The sequence below is a fragment of the Diceros bicornis genome, chromosome 26 (assembly GCF_020826845.1).
Source record: "Diceros bicornis minor isolate mBicDic1 chromosome 26, mDicBic1.mat.cur, whole genome shotgun sequence".
NCBI classification, from domain to species: domain Eukaryota; kingdom Metazoa; phylum Chordata; class Mammalia; order Perissodactyla; family Rhinocerotidae; genus Diceros; species Diceros bicornis.
Genome location: NC_080765.1, coordinates 27606445 through 27618517, shown reverse-complemented (window position 1 = coordinate 27618517; position 12073 = coordinate 27606445). Strand labels below are relative to the sequence as shown.

The following is a 12073-nucleotide window of genomic DNA, read 5'->3' as shown; positions in this document are numbered from 1 at the left end:
TATTAAAACATGCTTCACTATTCAGGATCAAAACAAAACTGAAGTCTTGGTGCTTGGAATCTACCTGTCTTCTTTCCTAAATCATCCCCCAAACCCAAGAAATGTATTTCCTTGATATTTACATGAGATGGATTCTCCAAGAATTGCAGCTTACTGCTTCTAATTTTTAAAATTGAGGATTTGTTCTAAATTATAATGGAGAGGAAAAGACCAGTTTTAGATGTTAAGCTCTTGGATAGCCTGTCTCTCTATTAAACTCTCTTTCACTACACCAGGAGTCACTCTCAGCATCGCTGAGCAATGCCTGATGTCAGTGGGAGGAAACAGAAAGATAGAGAAGAAAATCAAAGCTCTTGGGAACCTATGTGCCTAAGAGAAGACAGTGGATTAGAAGGGCAGAAGGGAGCTTGCTCAGGCTTCTGAGGAATCTGTGAAGCTTGTCACAGTGATGAGCATGGCAGCCTGGGTTTTCTATATGCTCCCGTCCCCTGCTTGTCATTGGTTCTCCATGCCTGCATCCCACTGGCTGGCATTTGTGAGGGCTTCTTGAGAACTTGCATTTATGTAAATCGCTTAGGAAGTCATGCTATGACATCACTTGCTAGTTAATATTGCATCATTCCCTGGCCTTCTTCCCGTGTCCTGACACTCTGAACAACTGCTCTCCTGACCATAGCACTACTACAATTGATTCTGTTTGCAACTCAAATTTGCAACTGGTGGGAAGCCCAGGTGGGACAGAACTACTTTAAATGCAATGAGGATCACTGCTTGAAGTCGAAAGACCTGGGTAATGCTGCAAACCATCTGTGTGATCTTGGCTAAGGCATTTACCCTCTCTAACGCTCGGTTTATTAGTCTGGGAAATGATTAGTTTGGAATAGGTGGTCTTGAATTAGCACTATCCAAAGCTCATGTTGTATCCAGTGTACTGATGGAAATTCTAGAATAATTCTTCCCTAAACATTGGCAAAAATCTAATGCTTGTGATCATTTGTGATCGGGTATGGTGAAGTCATTTACCTTAGGGAAATTCCATAATTCCCTTTCCTATATTGGCAATAAGGACTTGAATTATCTTTTGTAAAGCTGTGATTTGGTGGATGACTTGAGGCCTACGTGGTTCTAGGGATGGCATAAAAAATCGGAGGCTTCTCCCAAGCCAAAAATTGCACATATGTAGACCATGTTTTAGTTATTTCCAATTCTTAAGCCTCATGAAATTAACCTGGGAATACACAATTAAACACCAATTTCAGCTACCCGCATTAGGGCCTAAAATTCCTGAACCTTTCCTCAGAATTTCTCAACTGATGGTTTCGCTTTTCTCCAACATCATGTCCTACACCCACAGACTGTACAAGGAATTGAAATCCCACTCAGCCATTCTGTGGGCTTAGTGGGAGAAGTGAGAAATTGAATCAAGAAGGAATTGGATGACTCTTAGAGTCGTATGTTCTTGGTCATGTGAATTCTTCTGAGAAAATTTGTTGCAGTCTCCATGCAATTTGGCCCAGCTAATTTTTTATTTTTCCATTTTTTGAAGTATTAGATACAGTAAGATGCATAAACTTTAACGCATCACAATGATTTTTTAGCTATTGGTACACCCACATAACCAACGCTACAAGGGCCTGGGTGAAATCTGAGGCCAAGACTTTTCCTCAGGTACTGAATACATTGAGTGTTCAGGGAATTAACAGGAGCCTCTGATTTCTGCATGAGAAGACACATGCCGTAGGCAGCATCCATACTCTGCTGGAATGAAGGTGTATAGCCATCTTTCATTCAATATCTCCTCTCTCCCAGAGCCTCAACATCCTCATTTTTCTGGTCCTCTAAGTGCCAAAGGATACTGGGGGTCTTGTAGCTCAATTTTCTTAGATATCAAATCGGAAGAGTCCATTCATCTATACTTTTTAAAGAGCCATGAGAGAATGGGGCTATTTTGTCTAAAAGAAGACAATGCTTAGGAGGGACAAGACAGCTGTCTGCAAATATCTGACAGGTTGTCATACTGAAAAGAGATTCGAAATGTTCTGTGTGGCCTTAAGGGGGTAGAAGGAGGAGCTAGGGGAAACACATTTTACCTTAATGTAAATGACTATCCAATGTGGAATGGGAAGCTTCAAGAGGTTAAGAGTTCTGCACCACCAAAGATACTTAAGTATAAGAAAACTACATCAATTGTTTCCAAACTTGGCTAGTCATCAGAATCACATGAGGAGCTTTAAAAAATAGATTATCAGGCCCCACTACTAGATTCTCTACTTCCATAGGTCTGCGGTGGATCACTGGAATCTGAATTTTCTAGAAGTGCTCCAAGCAATTATGATGTTAAAGCCACTATGCGTTGAGCATTTACAATGGGCCTGAGAATGACCTCGTGTTAAGAAGGATCACGTCACTCAAATGAGAGATGGATGTTTCATTTCTATAACTCACCAGAATGTAATTTCTATTTAGCTCTTATTATGTGCAAGGACTGCTCTAAGAATTTTGAAAAATTAACTCTTTCATCTTCAAAGGTGCTCAATGATGTAAGTATTATTATTAGCCTTCTCTTATAGATGAGGAAACTGAGGCCTGGAGAAGTCATATAACTTGCCCAAGGCCACATACCAAAACCCAGTAGGCAATACTTCACCTAAGTCATGTTGCTCCTCAGAGAATTTGCTAGAGAACATTAATTCATGCTCTAGTGGGTAGGTTGCTACTGGTCCAAACATTAGCTTGTGAGAATGCCCAGACACATGGGTTTTTCCATTCGGAAGCCCCAGAGCTCAGAATACTCAGCACGCCTGTGCAGCGTCTGCAGGGGTGCAGGAGCCACCAGACAGGCACAAACTCAGAGGCAGCAAAGGACACGCTTTGAATGAAAAAACAATCGACCTGTGTAGAGACACCCACACCGAGAAACCGAAAGGAATGCCTGACTCATTGTCTGGAAAGCACGCGAGGCATTCACAAACTGGTGCCCCAACCTGCACGTTTCCAATGGCAGCACGTGAGCTTGAATGAGAACATGCTCAATATGCGATTCATTAAGAAGACCTCTCGAAGTCCTAGATACAATCAAAGTGATGTGTTTAGATGGTGGAAAAACCACTGGCCTAGTAGCAAGGAACCCTGGGCGCTAATCACATTTCTGTCACTAACAGTTATGTGAATTGTGCATGTTATTTTCCTCCTTTGGGTCACAGTTTACCCAATTCTAAAATGAGGGCTTCACGTAAGATTAGAAGTAACAAATCCAAATGTTCACGTGGGCTAGGCAGGTAATGTAAAGTGTGAAACAAGCATTTCACAGTCCTCTTAATTCTAAGGGGGAGAAGTAACCGTGTCTTTGAGAAATATATGAAACTTGGTCTCAATATGGGGGCAATAGAGAATGACGGGAACTGTGGCAAATTGGAGAGCGCCAGCCCCGTCTAAGGGACAACTACTACTTAGCTTGAGTTAATTTTTACCCTGGGGAAATGTGTGTCAAATTTGGCTCAATATTCCAAATTTTAAAATGCCAGATGTAGAATTTTGATTTTTAAAATGTGGGCAACTAATCCAACTTTTTAAAACCACAGTGCCAGCCAAACCAAACTCACCTTGTAGCTGAACTTGACCCATGGGCTGCCAGTTTTGAACCCTGGAAATTATCTAAAAGGCCTTTTTAATCCAAATTTCTGATATTTTCATATTTGATTCCCGAATTGCTCTTCATTAGTCAACAATTAATTTTCAATTCATTAAGAAAAATGCCTACTAAGAAAAGAAAGCCCATTTAGGATTTTAGGACAGGGAACTTAAAACTATAGACTAGAGATTCAATAAACTGCTATTTCTGCTACAGATGGGCCTGGGTGACATCAAACATCTGGCTGAAAAACTGAAAAAAATATCCAGTCATTAGAAGAAGTTCCCCCATATTTCTAAATCTCCAGATGGTTGACTTTTTCAGCCAGATGGGGTTCCAGCTTTATTTATGTGCTCAGAAGCCTTTGGGGAAGCTGAAAGATGTGATTGAGGACAAGCGGGAGAGAAGGTCCTAACAGTGGTGTGTATTTCCCAATTGCCAAGCCCAGCACTAGGTGCTTTCACATATACATTAACTCATACTTTTCATATCTCCTATCTCCCCCGGTAGAATATAAACTCAACAAAGACAGAGATTCTTGTCTGTTGGGGGCACTGCTATATCCCTAGATCTATAGTCCTAGATTTAGTGCTGTTCCTTCCCTTAGACATGGGTGCAGAATGCATCAGAACTCTCTTATTCTCTTCCCTACTCCTGACCTTCTCCCTGTTCTTTTCCCTGCACCCTTCTTCCTTGCCCCTAAAGCCCAAGAGGAAAGTAGAAGGGAGAAATGAGCTGGAATCTCAAGGGAAGGTGGGGGTGAGTGACCATGACTGTGTCTGTGGGGCAGGTCAGGATGGGGAAGGTGGCAGAGGTAAGGGTGTGAGCACGATTAACATTCAGCCAGAACATGTCCGTATACCCATACTGGTTCTTAAAATGTTGAAATACTTCCCTACCTGTTGGTAAATAGCATCTGGCCCAAGTCCCTCACCAGCTCCCCACCGCTATCTTGCTCCAGCTCTATGGACCCATCCATTCTGATTGACTGGTATTGTGTCCTACTGGTGGTTAAATATTTTGAACCTTACTCATAGTTGTGTCATCACTGGTGGAAAGGACCTACTTCTCTTCTTTCTACTTCAAACCCAGCCCTCTACCTTCTGACTCAAGGATTCTATCCATCTTAGGAAGTAGATGCCTTAAAAATACTTTCGTTCGTTTCATCATTTGAAATTTTATCTTCTGGATTAGAATAAAGGCAAGTGATCTGCATTCCGAAGTTGGGTGACCAGTGCGAGTTATTAGCATGGGTGGCCAGTGTGGGTTACTAGCATGCATCAAGAAAAAAATAAAAAAAGAAAGTAGGCAAAAAGATGATTGTGTGCTTTTAATGTTTTCATACAGCAGTGTCTAACAATCTTACCTAAGAGGTCATTTGATTCTCTAGGGGAATGTAACTTCGTTTGACTTTGCTTTTATTATAGATTTGGGGCAGGTTGTATAATTAGATGTTTGTGTGTAGAAAACCTGGGAAGATACACATAAATTGCTTGTTCAGTAGAGGTGCAAATGATTTCTGTTCATTAGAGGAGATAACCTCAATGTTGTGACTTTATTGCCCACCCTCTAGGACATTAATCCATTTTATATCTAACTTAACAATCTTATTCTGGAAGTTTTTCACCGAAAAAGATATATAAAATCCTTCTTTGAACCAGCTTTGTCATTCTGCTGGTTCCCTCATTGATGAGTTAAATAAAACTTGACATGAGCTCACTGTATATTTTGGGAGAATTATATTTCTAACAATTTGAAAATTATGCTCTGACACGTGGAAGTACCCTCAATGAAACCAAAGTTTCTGAGATTAAAGAGAAGCCTAGTAAACTCTAAGGTTGTTTTTCTTCTTCCCTTATTTCCACAACCCTGCCAGTGTCCACTTTTTCAAACGGGCCTTTAATAATTTATGAGAGACCACAGAAAGTGTTGGATGACAGCAGGGGCTTTGGGGTCAGGTGGACCTAGGTTCTTACCTGGATCCTGCCCTTTACTGGCTGAGAAACCTTGGAAGTTGTTTAACCTCTGAGCAAGAGTTTCCTCACCTGTAAAATGGGGAAACACAAGTAGCAAGCACTTTCAACTCTGTTTCTGTTTTAGTTCTTCTCGTGGTTCCTTCATTTCTTCATGCCTCTAAATAATATGTGGACCATTTGTTCTTGATTCATTCTAGACAATAGCCATTTGCTAAGACAAATGATAAGTTAGCTTTCTTATACCACTACTCACCTTCCCCCCAATATTTTAGTTCCTCAGTGAGTTCCCTGTGGCTCCAAGAAGAATCATTCACAAAGCTTGGGGGCGCCTGGAAGAAAGAGCGACAGGAGTCTCGTTCCTGGATTGGACACTTGCTTAGGCAGCACAACTGCTCATCTTCTCATGTGCCCACCTCAGCCAGGGAGTTGGGGGGAACCCCAGGGCTGAAAGAGGAAATGGTAATCAGGCAGCCTGTTTGGAATGGGGAGGTTCTGGGAGTTGAGTGGGTCTGGTGGTGGATAGCTGAACTTGAGCCATTTTGTCAGTAGCCTATCCAAGAAAGCAATCTATTAAGCAACAAGACACTAGCCAGGGCTGCATGACGTCTATGAAGATGTTGCGCTGCACAGAGTTGCCTGGCCTAGGCGTCAAGAAGGAGCTGAGAGTCAGCCCATGTTCCACTCCCCAAACCATGCACCTTGATCCAGAACTGACTCCATCCAAAGGCAAAAGGGCCATTTAAAAACATTCAAGGGTACTGTGTGGGCCCACCAGAGGTTCAGCAGCATGGGGCTATGAGTTGCCAGTGGTGGGATCCAAGGTGGGATGGAAAAGGCTGGACCAGACTCAGGTATTCCACACCAGAGAAGGAAGTTGCAATGGAAAGGCCCCCAGAGGACCCTCTAATAACCAATGCATGTGCCTCCACAAGACAGTCAGCACGTAGACCCCTGCACGCAGAGAGCCCTGACAATCAGTGTTAGCTGGAGAAGCAGTAACAACGAACAGTAAAGGTTCGCAACCTCACCCAGCTAAGTGAAGGGACATTTTGGCCTTTTTTAATTCCTGCTCCCTGCCACAACATACTGAAAGTGCTAGAATCTAAAATAGGGAGGAGTAGAGATATAGCTTTGCAATCAGATGTGCAATTAGAAGTTTTAACAACCAAAGATGACTGGGAAGTTATAAAGTCTGCCCAAAATATCACTAAGGAATGAAGGATTAGAAACAACACAGTTGAAAGCCAAAATAAATGATTGCATGTCTATACTCCACTAAGTTGGTACTCATCAATAAACAGGATAGATACCATTATGCTTTGTCTCTAAAATTCTAAAAGTTGAAACTCGATGAATATAAATGGTGATACATAACTATATCTCAGGGATTGACAAATTATGGCCCATGGGCCAGATTCGGCACAGTGCTTATTTTGTACAGCCCACAAGCTAAGAAGATTTGTATACTTTTTAAAGGTTGAAAAAATTAAATAACATCCAATAATATACATAACACATAAAAATTATAAGAAATTCAAGTTTCAGCATCCATAATTCTGATTGTTGCCAATGAAAAATGTATAAAAATTTGTCTTCTCTTGTGTTGTATACGTACCTACATAGTATCCTCAATTTTGCTGCTTGGCCTGTGAAGCTTAAAATATTTACTGTCTGGCCCTTTATGGAAAAAGCAAAATTTGCCAACCCCTGCTACATTTTACTGGAGAGACATGTAGGAATCTATAATAGCATTTTATTTCTAGAAGTACCCTTTGTTTTCCCAAGAGTATTGAGTTGCTTTTCTTTTTTCATGCACTGCTTGCCTTTATCATAGACTCTTCATCTCATCAGGCATTCTGTTGGATCCTCTTGCTTTCCTGGAGAGCTCTCACTTAGTTCTTTGCCCAGGTAGTCCTTGACCTCTTCCTGAGACATGCAGGGGTTGAAAGAAAGTCAATGAGATCCTCCCCTCTCAGATAGTCTCCAGGAAAAGGCAGCCCCTGACCAGGTACACAGGGAACAATGTCTGTTGGGGCTGGCAGAGAAGAAACCTTTGGGAGCCAGTGTCCTGATGGCAATGAGAAGAAAGGGACAGTAGAGACAGATTGAAGGTAAACTCAATCAGACATGGGTAGTGGGTGGGTGAGGGTGAAAAAATTGAGGTCCACAACAAGCCATTGGTAACAGGAGTCTAGATAGAGGTACTCTTCCATATAGTTGTATGGATGAGGTTCATATGCTTAAGGAAATTTGTGAAAAGTAGTATGTAAATGGGCACTTTTATGGAGAGAGTGTTAAGAATCACTAATGTAGAGCTTAGGACAGAGATGAAACCCGGGATGATGCTTAGGATCATACAAACATAGATGGTAATTGAAGACATGAAAGTAAGCAAGCAGTGCCAGAGAAAACCCAATGAATACAGAGACCTTAAGTAGCATTGACACTATGGGGCAAGAAACAGAGGAACTGGTGGAAATTGAAAAAAAGAGCAGAAATTGGGGCTGGCCAGGTGACATAGCGATTAAGTGCACATGCTCTGCTTTGGTGGCCCGGGGTTCGCAGGTTTGGATCCCGGGTGTGGACCTATGCACCACTTATTAAGTCATGCTGTGGCAGCATCCCATATAAAGTAGAGGAAGATGGGCATGGATGTTAGCCCAGGGCCACTCTTCCTCAGCAAAAAGAGGAGGATTGGCACCGGCTGTTAGCTCAGGCATAATCTTCCTCAAAAAAAAAAAAAAAAGGCAGAGATGGGGGAGGAGAAGGAGAATTCAGGGTTTGACTAGCATTTTGAGGGTCTGCTGAGGCTTGCTCCAAAAGGATGCAGAGGAACCGCAAAGTCCAGACCAGAAGCTCCTTGCCTAAGAGAGCCACCTGCAAAGCAGTAGTCTCACCTGTAGGCTACTTCCTGGGTTTGCACGAGGGGGCCTACTTCCAGGGTAGGTCTGCCCTTCCTCCTGGGCTCAGCGAGCAGGTGAGATGCCAGTATGCATCCTGGGAGCTGCCTCCAAGGAAGCTGTAGAAGGACAACATGGGCCATGAGAACTCCAGAAAGAGGTGCCAAGGAGTAGTCGAAATAATAAATAGCTAACACTTAATGAACACCTTCTGTGTGCCAAGCTACAGTTATTGGGGCAGATGGAACATTCATTTCTGAACTAACCCCTGAGCATTTATTTATTTATTTAACAGGCGCATACTATACGCCAGGCACTGTTTTAAGTCAGCACCTGACAAATATTATTTCATCCTTGTGACTTCTTCAGGAGGTGGATGCTACCTTTACCCCCATTTCACAAGTGAGAGAATGGAGACCCAGAGAGGCACGTGTTTAGTAAAATGCAGAGCTGGGATTCCAGCCCTACCCTGTGCTGCCTTTCATGACCCTGCTCCATGCATCTGGATAAGCACTTAGCACAAATAGATGTAACTGATTCTCATAATAGCCCTGTGTACTACTAGTAGGCCTGTTCCACCAACGAGGAGACTGAGGTTCAGAGAAGTGAAGTAGCTTGCACAGGATCATCTGCTAGGTGGTGGCAGGGCTGAACCAGAGGCTTCACTCTGACCACCACACTGCACTGCCTTAGTTGAAGGGCCCTGGCCTGGTGGGGCGGGTCTTCTTCAACCCGCCCACTCCTATGTTAAGGAGAGTTTGGTGTCAGTAACTGGCTCTGAGCCATTCAACAACTGGAAATATTGTGAAAAATAATTAACCCAACCTTTGCCAATTTTCATTCCAAGTCCAGAAACCAAGGTCAAGGAAAAGAATTGGTAAAAAAAAAAGCTAACAAGATTTAAACATTGCAGCACTAGGCTGAAAGAAATACCACCTCTGGAGATCAAATGTAAATTTTTTTTAAAAAAGGGTAACACCAATCATTTGGAAGTAAGAAGAACAGAGTGTCTTTCTCAAAGAGTCTGACTGGACGCAGATGAGTAAACTATTGGAGATTCTCGCATCTTCTACTTTGGAACTGGGATGTTTGCAAAGTTGGGGATAGCATTAGGTTCATGGCTGTCCTGTTTCCTGAGGAATAAACTTGGGCGCATCGTTTATTTGACTTCTTTGAGCTTTAGACTCTGTGTCAGGCACAAGTCAAGATTTCTGGCTTAGATAACTCTGGAACTTAGGGATCTGCAGCCTAGTTCTCACGCAGCACTGGAGAGCCAAAAACTGTCTTTGAAAAGCACCAAATACCCACCAGACATGCAACAGACCAATGTACCACCAGGCCTGGTTCTTAGTGACGTTGGGCTTGAGTAGGCCAGAAGTGGGCAGCCAGGGTGAGCTGGGGGTAGGCAGGGCCTAACACCATCTATCCACCTTTTAACTGGCATGTTGTAAGAAACATTATCAAATATTTTGTTGCCATCCAAATACTCTTTATCCACCACATTTCCCTGAACCACCAGCCTAGAACCAGAGCATGGCGCACAGTAGATAGTCAGTAAATACACACTGAGTTTGTTCCTTGATGGTAGGTAATAGGATTACCTTGAGCTTCTCGTAGTGAACCATGCTAATCTCTAATGCTGTTCTGCTCTTAAGTGCTTACAAACCACTTTTTAAATAATATATTCTATAATCCCTGCCACAATTGTTGCTAATTCAGCAGCCTGTATTTTGAAGAAGTCTGACTCCACAGTCTTGAAAACCTCAACGTTATTTGTCCATCCCTTGTTTTTCCATTTTTTCCTCAAAGATTATCCGGAGTTGTTCCATAGTCTCATTCAAAAATTTCCTCAGTACCTTGGGTGCAAACTTGGGGAAAGAAAAAAGAAAATCCACGTTGTGTAGACATATTGTGCACAGATCCAGCAGGCACTGTTGTTATTCCTTGTGCTTCAAACTCTATATATATTTGGTTATCTGCATGTTTAGGAAATGGAATTTCCACCACTCTGTATTCTGCAGCATATGCCATTCAGCATCATGCATAGCTGCCTTGGAATACAATAATACCTACCTGTTAAATTAAAGTGATTCAAAAATCATAGATAACCATTGAGGTGTCTTCCATGGCCTCATCCATTACGAAATTCTTCTGTCACCTGTGGAAATTGGTTTGGGCATACAGCTGTTAATATAGACGCATATTTACAACAAATCGTTTTGACCTTTTGTAAATTACAGGACACAGAAGCAATTAGTTTACCAATCAGCTTAAAATGTCTTAAAATATGTACTACCAAGTATAAGTCCTGGTTTTTTAAATACTGCTTTTCACCAAAGATGAACCTGGCTTGCGATCAAAATGCTCTAAGTGTTTAGAGAAAAATAGAAAGATCAAATCAAGAGGCGATGATGTTAATCTGAGTCAAAGGTCTGTTGCATAGCATAATAATTGCTCTTTTCTGCTTTTCCACTCTGCAGCGAGTGACGGCTTAGCTCCCGAGCAGGGGAGAGATGGCAGGGGTTCCAAGAGATGATAAGGTCTGAACCAAGGAAAATTCCATCTAGCCCACCCCCAAAGATGATTTTCGAGTTGGAGTCGCTGGGGCTGCAGTGGCATCCCACTGGTGTAGGAAATGCAGAGTCCTAGCCCAGCACTGTAGACTTCCTCCTAAAGCGGGAAGATGTGCTGGAGTGGGGAGGGGGATGAAAATATAAACAGTGTGGTCAAGGTCGGCTTCCCTGAGAAGGTGACATTTAACCCAAAATATGAAGGAGGTGAGAAACCAAGCCAGGTGGCTCTCAGGGGGAAAGATATTGCAAGCAGAAGGAACAGCAAGTGCAAAGGCCCAGAGGTGGGGATGTGCCTGGGGTGTTCAAGGAGCAAGGAAGCCAGTGCTGTTGAAGAGGAGGAGTGAGGAAGAGAGGAGCAGATCAGTGGAGGGTGCTGGAGGCCAGATCGTGTAGGGCCTTGAAGGAAGTTGTAAGGACTTGAACTTCTACTCTGAGTAAACTGGAAGCCTTTGGAGGATTTAGAGCAATGACATATTCTTGAGTTGGCCGCGTCTGAGTCTTCTCCTCAACAGCCTTATTTGCTCCTTGATAGAAGGAGCACTTTGTTCTGTGACCTCCCTTGCTTCCTACAGGCAAGGACTTCAGCTCCAGCCTTTAAACCTCTCGCCTCACCTCGCCCTTGCTTCTCTAAGAATGGGCACAGTGGAATAGCATCTCTTCAGAAATGTCTTCCTTCTTCCCCTGAAGACAAGTCTACGGGCCCCTATTGTTTTCCGTATTGTATTTCTTATTGTGGGAAAATGGCAGGGGGTGGTAAAAATGATGTGTGATTTTCTAATGTGTATTGAATCTTGCAAAGCAGAGAGTCATCATTCTTGTTGGGCAGCCCCTTCCTAACCCACAGATTCTCACCCTTCTCCAGCTCAAGCTGGCGTCTTCTCCCGTGCAGGTGTCTCTTCTCAGCCTAGAGATCCAATAGGAGGTGTGGAGTGAGTGGTTTGCATTTGGAGGGGCCCACCAGCCTGGGTCCCCTTCTCTATAAGTGCTTACTGA

The 12073-nt window shown here is 42.9% G+C and overlaps 1 protein-coding gene across 1 annotated transcript in view; it reads left to right on the top strand.

Annotated features, from left to right (window-relative positions):
- The window catches only part of CACNG3 (calcium voltage-gated channel auxiliary subunit gamma 3), an 82871-nt gene that overhangs the window by 845 nt on the left and 69953 nt on the right, over positions 1–12073 (top strand). The gene's annotated exons all lie outside the window — the stretch shown is intronic.